Here is a 9,707-nt window from a genome sequence, read left to right on the forward strand (position 1 = left end):
AATCATGCACCTATGGATGAGGACAGTGGGTGGGGAGTGAGGGCGGAGGGTGGGGTGGGAACTGGGTGGAGGGGAGTTATGTTGGGAAAAAAGAGTAACTAATGTAATAATCTGAACAATAAAGATTTAATTTTTAAAAAAACTAATTCAAAATAGATCAAAGGCTTAAATGTAATAGCTAAAACTATAAAACTCTTAGAATACTAGTAAAAAATAGGAATGAATCTTCATGACTATGCATTTGGAAATCGAATTTTAAATAGGACACAAAAAGCACAAGCAACATGCCAAGCTGGTGTTGCTCAGTAGTTGAGCATCAACCTACGAATCAGGAGATCACAGTTTGATTCCTGGTCAGAGTACATGCCTCAGTTATGGGCTCAATCCCCAGTATGGGGCATGCAGGAGGCAGCCAATCAATGATTCTCTCTCATCATTGATGTTTCTATCTCTCTATCCCTTTCCCGTCTTCTCTGAAATCAATAGAAATCTATTTTCAAAAGCACAAACAACAAAAAATATATGTTGGAATTAATCAAACTTAAAATTTTGTGTATCAATGGATATAATCAAGAAATAATAAGGCTACACATAGAATGGGAGAAAATATTTGTGAATCATATGCCTAACAAAGTATTTGAATCCAGAATATATATAAAGATTATTTAAAACTAATTAATTAAAAGACAATTCAATTTAATAATGGATGAAGGATTCAAATAGACATTGAAAAGGATATACAAATGGGTAATAAACACATGAAGAAAATGCAAAACATTGATAGGGATTAGGGAAATGCAAATCAATACCACAATGAAATACGACTTCACACTTACTAGGATGGATGTAATTTTTTAAAATAACAATTCTGGGCAAGGATATGGAGAAATTTGAACCCTCATACATTGCTGGTGAGAATGTAAATGGTGCAACCTCTGTGGAAAACTGGTGGTTCCTCAAAATATTAAACATAAAATTACCAAATGACCCAGAATTTCCACTTCCAAGTTTAACCCAGGGGAATTTTAAAGCATATGTTCACACAAAAACTTGAACATGAATGTTCATAACAACATTATTCATAATAACCAAAAGTGGAAACAAACTAAATGTCCATCTACTGATGAATGATTAAGCAAGATGTTGTAGGTTCATGCAATGGAATACTGTTAGACAATAAAGGAGAATGAAATGCTTATACATGCTGTAATATAGATGAAACTTGAAAATATTATGCTAAATGAAAGATGTCAAACACAAAGGTCACTTAACATATAATCCCATTTATATAAAACATCCAGAATAGGCAAATCCATAGAGACAAAAAGTAGATCAGTTGTTGTCAGGGGCAGGGAGAAGGGAGAAATGGGAAGTGATTGGTAATGGATACAGGGTTTCTTTTTGGGGTGATAAAGATGTTCTGGAATTAGTGATGATGACTGTACAACTCTTGACTATACTAAAAACCACTGAATTATACAATTTTAAATGGTGTATTATTATGATACTAGAGGCACAGCTCACAAAATTCGTGAGCGGGTACAGTCCCTAGGCTTGGCCTGAGATCAGGGCCATCTTCCCCAGCTACCCACTGCCAGCCCTGTCCCCCACCACCACCCACCCCCGGTTCTCCATTCACCATCAGGTGATCAGAGCCTGCCAGCTGGGGAAAGGGACCAAGAGGTAGTCAGTGCACCTCATAGTGACTGGTCCAGCAGTCATTCTGGTTGTTTTGCTGTTATGGTAAATTTGCATATTACCCTTTTATTATATAGGATAGAGGCCCGGTGCATGGGTGGGGGACAGCTGGCCTGCCCTGAATGGGGCCCTGGAGCAGGATGAGGGGTCTCCCCAGGGGGGTGGGGCCAGCCTGGGCAAGAGGCTGCAGGCAGTTTGCAGGCCGGCCATGCCTCGATTGGGGTGGGGGTCCCTGCTAGGGGATGGGGCCAGCCTGGACAAAGGGACGTTGGCAGTTTGCAGGCTGGCCATGCCCCCAGCTTTGTCAGGAAGGATGTCCAGAATGACATCTGGAAGACATCTGGTATATCTGCTCTAATTAGCATATTACCCTTTTATTAGTATACATGTTAATTATATCTCAATAAAAAGATGAAATTAAAAGAATAGAATTTGATTCCAAAATGGCAGTGAAGTTTTCTCCCAGGACAAAACTGGAATTACAACTAAAATACAGAAAAACCATCCTGAATAATCAACTGAAGATTAGAGGGAGAAAACCCTGATAACCAAGGACAGAGAGTGGAGACTGCACAGAGACTGCAAGGAAGTGCAGAGGTGTGAAAGGACTGGCTGGGCTCGTACAGACAGCAGCTGAAGTGCTAAAAGGATATCTCAACTGTGGTGGGTTCCCACTGAGAACTCTGGGGTCTAAACCCTAAGCTGAGCTCCCCAAAACAGACCACCAGAACTGAGAAAGGAGCCCACATAACATCTGGCTGTGAAAAGCATCAGGGTTGCTGATGAGAGATTCTTGGAAATGCAGCAGCCTCTTAAAGGGCCAATGCACAAAATTTTGTGTGCAGCCACTTACCTTGTGCTCTGTCAGAGGGAGGGAAGAGTGGACAGGAGCTGGAGGAGTTTAAGGGAAAGGTTCACAACAGTACAGTCATAGTAGGGGACTATAATACTGTATTGACAGCACTGAATAGATCTTACAGGCAAAAATTAACAAAGAAAGAGTGACTCTAAATGAAATACTGGATCAGATGGATTTAATTGACATTTATAGAACATTTCACCACAAAACTGCAGAATATACACCCTTCTCAAGTGCACATGGGTCATTCTCAAAGATAGACCACATGTTAGGACACAAAACAAGTCTCTACAAATTCAAGAAGATTGAAATTATATCAAGCATCTTCTCAGATCCTAATGGAATGAAATTCGAAATCAACTACCATAAAAACACTCAAACACTCAAACACATGGAGGTTAAATAGCATGTTATTAAACAATGAATGGGTTACCAATGAGATCAAGAAACATAAAAAATGTCCTGGAAAAAATGAAAATGAAGGCACAACAACCAAAATTCTTTGGGACACAGCAAAAGCAGTCCTCAGAGGGAAGCTCATAACATCACAAGCCTACCACAAAAAAATTAATAATAAACCCTATAACTTAAAGAATTAAGAAGAGAACAACAAGAAAAGGCAGAGTGAGTAGAAGGAAGGAAATAATAAAGATTAGAGCAGAAATCAATGACATAGAGACTAAAACAAAACCAATACAAAAGATTAATGAAACCAAGAGCTTGTTATTTGAAAAGACAAATAAAAATCAATGAACCTTTAGCCAGACTCATCAAGAAACAAAGACAGAGGACCCAAATAATTACAATCAGAATGAAAGTGGAATAACAACTGACATCACAGAAATACAAAGAATTGTATCAAAATACTGTAAGCTGGACAATGTGGATAAAATGGACAAATTCCTAGGTAAACACAATCTTTCAAAACTGAATAAGGAAAAATCAGAAAACCTGAATAGGTCAATAGCAATTGAAGTTGAAGTAGTAATCAAAAACTCCTAACGAACAAAAGCCCTGATATAGATAGCTTCTCAGGGAAGTTTACCACACATTCAAAGAAGAAATAACACCTATCCTCACAAACTATTCCAAAAAATCCAAGAGGAAGAAACACTTCCAACCTTATTTTATGAGGCCATCATTATCTTAATTCCAAAAACTGATCGATGTTTCTCTCTCATCGATGTTTCTATCTTTCTATCGCTCTCCCTTCCTCTCTGTAAAAAAACAATAAAATATATATTTAAAAAAAAAAAAAAAAGATCATACACCATGACCAAGTGGGATTTGTTCCAGGGATGCAATGCTGGTACAATATCTGCAAATCAATAAATGTGATATATCACATAAACATATTGAAAGACAAAAATCACATGATGATACCAATAGATGCAGAAAAGGCATTTGATACTATCCAACACCCATTTTTGAATTAAAAACAAACACCTCTCAGCAAAGTGGGAATAGAGGGAGCATACCTCAACATAATAAAACCATATATGACAAACCTACAGTGAACATAATACTTAATGGGCAAAACTAAAACCATTTCCCCTAAGAACAGGAACAAGACACGGATGTCAGCTTTCACCACTCTTATTCAACATAATGCTGGAAGTCCTAGCCAAAGCAATCAGAAAAGAAGAAATAAAAGGTATCCAAGTTGGAAAGGATGAAGTAAAACTCTCATTATTCGCAGATGACATGATATTGTACATAAAAAACATCACTTTCTCCCAGAAGCCTGCCCTGAATCCTCTTCCCCTCCCTCTAACCTTGCAAAGCTTGTTTAGGTGTCCTCCTCTGTAGTCGCAATCATCCTGAACTGCTTGGGAACAGGGTACTTGAGATAACACTTACCACACACTGGGCTGTGAACTTGCCTTACATGTCTCTCTCACTACACTGTTTTATGACTACAATAGTTCCTTCAATATTCAATATTTATTGAATTCATTAGTTGATTTATGGACAAAACATAACCAAAAAGCCAATTCCTTTTATTCCAAAAAAATAGAAAAATATGTAAGACACTAAAGGAAGGAGCAAAAGAAAGATAACTTAGAGATATTTTTCTTCAATCCAAATGAAGAGCTAGGTGAAGAGGCAGAGGGGGGAAAGCAAGGCTTCCTGAAGGGGAAAAAAATCTGAATAACTTGATTTGTCATAACTTAATGCAGGGGTCCTCAAACTACGGCCCTTGGGCCACATGCAAATACAAATATTGTATTTGTTCCCTTTTTGTTTTTTTACTTCAAAATAAGATATGTGCAGTGTGCATAGGAATTTGTTCATAGTTTTTTTTTTAAACTATAGTCTGGCCCTCCAACGGTCTGAGGGGCAGTGAACTGGCCCCTGTTTAAAAAGTTTGAGGACCCCTGACTTAATGTCTCCCATACAATTAATATTTCATCTATAATGGACTACTCAATATTCCCACTCCCCAAACACATACTTAAATACCTATATGACTTTGCTCATTTTATTCTTGCAGCCAAGAATGCTCTTCCACATTTCCCCCATGCAAATCCTATTTTTCACAACCTTTCAACCTTGCAGAAGCTTTGCTAGAGTTCACCACTGCCGTCTTTATCAAACACATTGTTCTCTTGGCTTTTGTGACACCTCAGTGTTTTCTTCCCATTTTCCTGGCCATTCCATTTCAGTCTTATTTGCCAGCTCCTACTCCTCTGTCACCTGACTTCTAATGCTGGAATTTCTACAATAAAATATGGCCAACCAAAGGATGAAATGAGAGGCCATTGTCAAAGGACCAGTGTAACCCACAATGACAAAAGACCATGAAGTAATACTGACAGACTCCTGAGGGAACCAAAGGGTGACTCAAGAATTTTATATTCTACATTTTTCCCTTTTGCAGGCAGATATTCTCAAGCATGAAAAAGTGCAAGAAATGTAACATTTATAAGTGCCTCATTTAAAAAATCACAAGTAGATGAAAAAATTCTAGACAACCAAAAGATATAGAAAAATAAAGAATTCCGAAATAAAGAAGCAAGCCAGCAAGGATGTACTGTTGTAATGGGAAGAAAATGTAATAAAAAGACTAGTAGTAAGCATTGAATTCATTTAAACACCAAACTAAGACCAAACAACTTAGATAATTCTAAGTGGACAAGATGTCAGTGTTATCAAATATGAGAAGGTAAAAATAGCAATATAGCTATCAAAAATCAGGAGATTGGAAGAGTAGTGCAAAGGGGTTCATTTCTTCATGTTTATGATAATAATTTATTATATACCAAGCACTGTACCAAGTATTTTATATGTCTTAATTTTTTTTATTCCTCACAGCAACCCAATGAAGTAGGCTCTTTGTAATCCTCATTCTAGAAATGAGAAAACTGAGGCACATAGAGATTAAATAATTTACCCACCTGATAACGAGTAAGTAGCAGAATTGATTTGAGTCCAAGTAGGCTATCTCTAGTATCCATAATCTTAACAAACTACCCAGGGAATCAGATAACACTATCAAAATTTGAAACATAGAGATAAAAATATAATGCCTACAATCTCTTTTGCAAATCTTTGACCTTAACTTTAAAATAGTCTTTTCGGGCCCTGACCGGTTTGGCTCAGTGGATGGAGCATCGGCCTGCCGACTCAAGGTTCCCAGGTTTGATTCCAGACAAGGGCATGTACTTTGTTTGCGGGCACATCCCCAGTGGCGAGTGTGCAGGAGGCAGCTGATCGGTGTTTCTCTCTCATCGATGTTTCTAATTCTCTATCCCTCTCCCTTCCTTTCTGTGAAAAATCAATAAAATATATTTTTTAAAAAATAGTCTTTCCGGTACTACATCTCTTGAGGGGAAGAAACATTATCTGGAGTTTATCAATTTCTTTACTTTCGCTCTGATATTTCTTTGGTTTAATTCAAGTATTTATATTATTGTTATTAAAGTTTTTCTATCTATCCATTTACTAATCCTGTATAATATAAATGATATTTAGAATAATGTTTATTAATCTTAGTTGGTAATGTTTATAAAGGGTTTGCTCTCTGCCAGGTAGCAGAGTAAGCACTTTAAATGGATTATCCCATTAAATTATCACAACAATCTTATAAAGAAGTACTATTTATATCCTTCTTTACTCACATAAGAAAACTGAGGCACAATAATGATTATTCTTAGTTGGTGCAGATTTGAAGGGATTTTCCCCTCTTTTTTGCACTTTTGTATATTGCTTGCTTTTTATAATGAGTATGTATGTTCTTTTTACAAAAATATGAAAGCCATTCTAAAAGTATTTTTTAAAATAAATAACTATGAAGATTCCCCAGAACTCAGCCTCTTTCTCTTTCTATTCTGTACTGTCTTTCTAGACCAGGAGTGGGCAAACTTTTTGACTCGAGGGCCACAATGGGTTCTTAAACTGGACCGGAGGGCTGGAACAAAAGCATGGATGGAGTGTTTGTGTGAACTAATATAAATTCAAAGTAAACATCATTACATAAAAGGGTATGGTCTTTTTTTTTTTTTTTTAGGTTTATTCATTTCAAACGGGCCGGATCCGGCCCGTGGGCCATAATTTGCCCACGGCTGTTCTAAACCATGTCATCAACTACCACAGCTTTGAATACTGTTTATAGGCAAATGGCTCCCAAATGTATATTGTCACTTCATGCCTTTCTTAGCTCTAGACACATATGCCCAATTGCCAACTAGACATATCCCCTTATATGCTTCAAACATACCGCAAATTCAACATGCAAAAAACATTACGCATCACCCCAAACTGGTCCTTCTCTGTGTTTATGAATCCCCCCAAATGGCACCATTCTCCATCCTCGTGCATAAAACAGAAACATATGAATCATTTTTTTTGCTGTTTTTAATCCTCACCTGAGGGTATTATTTCCCTTGATTTTTTTTTAGGGAGTGGAAAAGAGAAAGAGAGAGAGAGAGAGAGAGAGAGAGAGAAGAGAGAGAGAGAGAGAGGTATGTGAGAGAGACCCATTGATTGGTTGCCTCCTGTTCATGCCTCAACTGGGGTGGGGATCAAACCTGCAACCCAGGTATGTGGCCTTGACTGGGAATCAAACCTGAGACCCTTTGGTGTGTATGCCCACACTCTAACCACTGAGCTATACAGGCCAGGGCCATGAATCATTTTTTTTATTTATCCCTTTCTCTCACCTTGTATGTTTAATCTATCACCAAGTCATGCTACCTATAAAATATATCTCAGCCCTGGCTGGTTTGGCTTAATAAATAGAGCATTGGCCTATGAACTGAAGGGTCCTGTGCTGGATTCTGGTCAAGGCCACATGCCCAGGTTGCAGGCTCGATCCTCAGTGGGGCATGCAGGAGGCAGCCAATCAATGATTCTCTCTCATCATTGAGATTCTATCTCTCCCTCTCCTTTCCTCTCTGAAATCATATATATATATGATTAATATATATCCTATATAATTTATATATATGCTATATAATAAAAGGGTAATATGCAAATCGACCAAACGGTGAAATGACCGGTCGCTATGATGTGCACTGACCACCAGGGGCAGACGCTCAACACAGGAGCTTCCCCCTGGTGGTCAGTGCACTCCCACAGGGGGAGCACCTCTCATCCAGAAGCCGGGCTGACAGCTGGTGAGTGCAGTGGCGGTGGTGGGAGCCTCTCCTGCCTCCCCTGCAGGAAGGCAGTAAGGAGCGAGGGGTCCCGGATTGCGAGAAGGTGCAAGCCGGGCGGAGGAACTCCCCCCACCCAGTGCACAAATTTCATGCACCAGGCCGCTAGTAGCTTTATACTAGTGTCAGAGAGAAAGAAAATTAGTAAAATGTATATCAAAATCTTCCTCCTGTCAGAGTCTGGGGCATACCACAGGAACCAGAGTCAAGTCCCCGCCCACCCACGTGCACATTGAAATCATGCAAGACCCAGACCCGGCTGGCCCCACCCCCTTTGGGCTAGATCCAGACCTGGCCAGCCCCACCACATCAAGCCCCGCCAGGTGGGGGTCACAGCCTCAAGTCCCCTGGCCTGGTGCCAGTGTGGGGAGCACAGCTTGAGGTCCCCCAACCTGGGCCGGGGGGTGCACCTTGAGGTTCCCTGGCCCAGCCCAGGGGGTGTGGTCTGATGTCCCCCATCAAGCCCTGCCAGGCAGGAGGTGCAGCCTCAGGTCTTCCTCCCCTGCACCAGGATGGGGTACACAGCTCCTGGGAGAAGCTCCTGCCATGCCAGGGAACCTCAGGCTGTGCCCCTCATCAAGCCCTGCAGGTGGGGGGCACAGCCTGAGGTTCTCTGGCATGGCAACTGGGTTGGGGGCACAGTCTGAGGTCCCCTGTCAAGCCTCACCAGGAAGGCGGCATAGCCTCAGGTCCCCTGCCCCGGCCCAGTGCCACTCAGCCTCAGGTCCCTGCTGATTGCTTGTTAAGGCTCATTACGGTAACTTGGCCTCACTGTGGGAGCAGCCATCTTGTTATGGTGTGATGGTCAATTTGCATATTCCCTCTTTATTAGATAGGATATTCCTTAATCCAAGCCACCATCACCTCCTAACTTGTCAATCTTTTACAATTCTTGCCCCCTTACAATGTATTCTTTCACAACAGCCAGAAGGATGCTAATAAACATAGAAGGAACTGTGTTTCCTCCATGCTTAAAACCTTTTGGTGAATTTCCATTGTCCTTAAAATAAACTTCAAGCCCCTTCCCATGGCCCTTGTGATAGAAACCATAAGTTGCCTACTCAATGTTTCTCCCTTCTATAACAAAACCAGGATTTTGTTAGGGGTAGTAATAGACTAGGTTGAAAAATAAAACCTCCCCAGGAGAAACTAAGATGGCGGCAGAGATAAACACCGGGAAGTTGATGCCTCTCACAACAATTGATTAATACCTCAGAAAAACAATATGGACATCATCCAGAACCACAGGAAGCCTGGCTGACTGTAAATTCTACAACTAGAAGGAAAGAAAAGCCCACTGAGAGCTCCCATCAAGGAACCTGGAGTGGAACATCCTCCCGGGTGCTCCCCAAAGCACACACTCTCCTTCCTGGAGAACAGGGAGACCCAGAGGCACTGTGGGATCCACTAAGGGTCCAAGGGGGGCTCAGCCCCTGCCACCAGCTCCCCTCCCCTCCTTGATCTTGGCGGGGAGGGGGGAGGGAAGAGGGGGA

The sequence above is a fragment of the Myotis davidii genome, unplaced genomic scaffold, assembly GCF_000327345.1.
Source record: "Myotis davidii unplaced genomic scaffold, ASM32734v1 scaffold2040, whole genome shotgun sequence".
NCBI classification, from domain to species: domain Eukaryota; kingdom Metazoa; phylum Chordata; class Mammalia; order Chiroptera; family Vespertilionidae; genus Myotis; species Myotis davidii.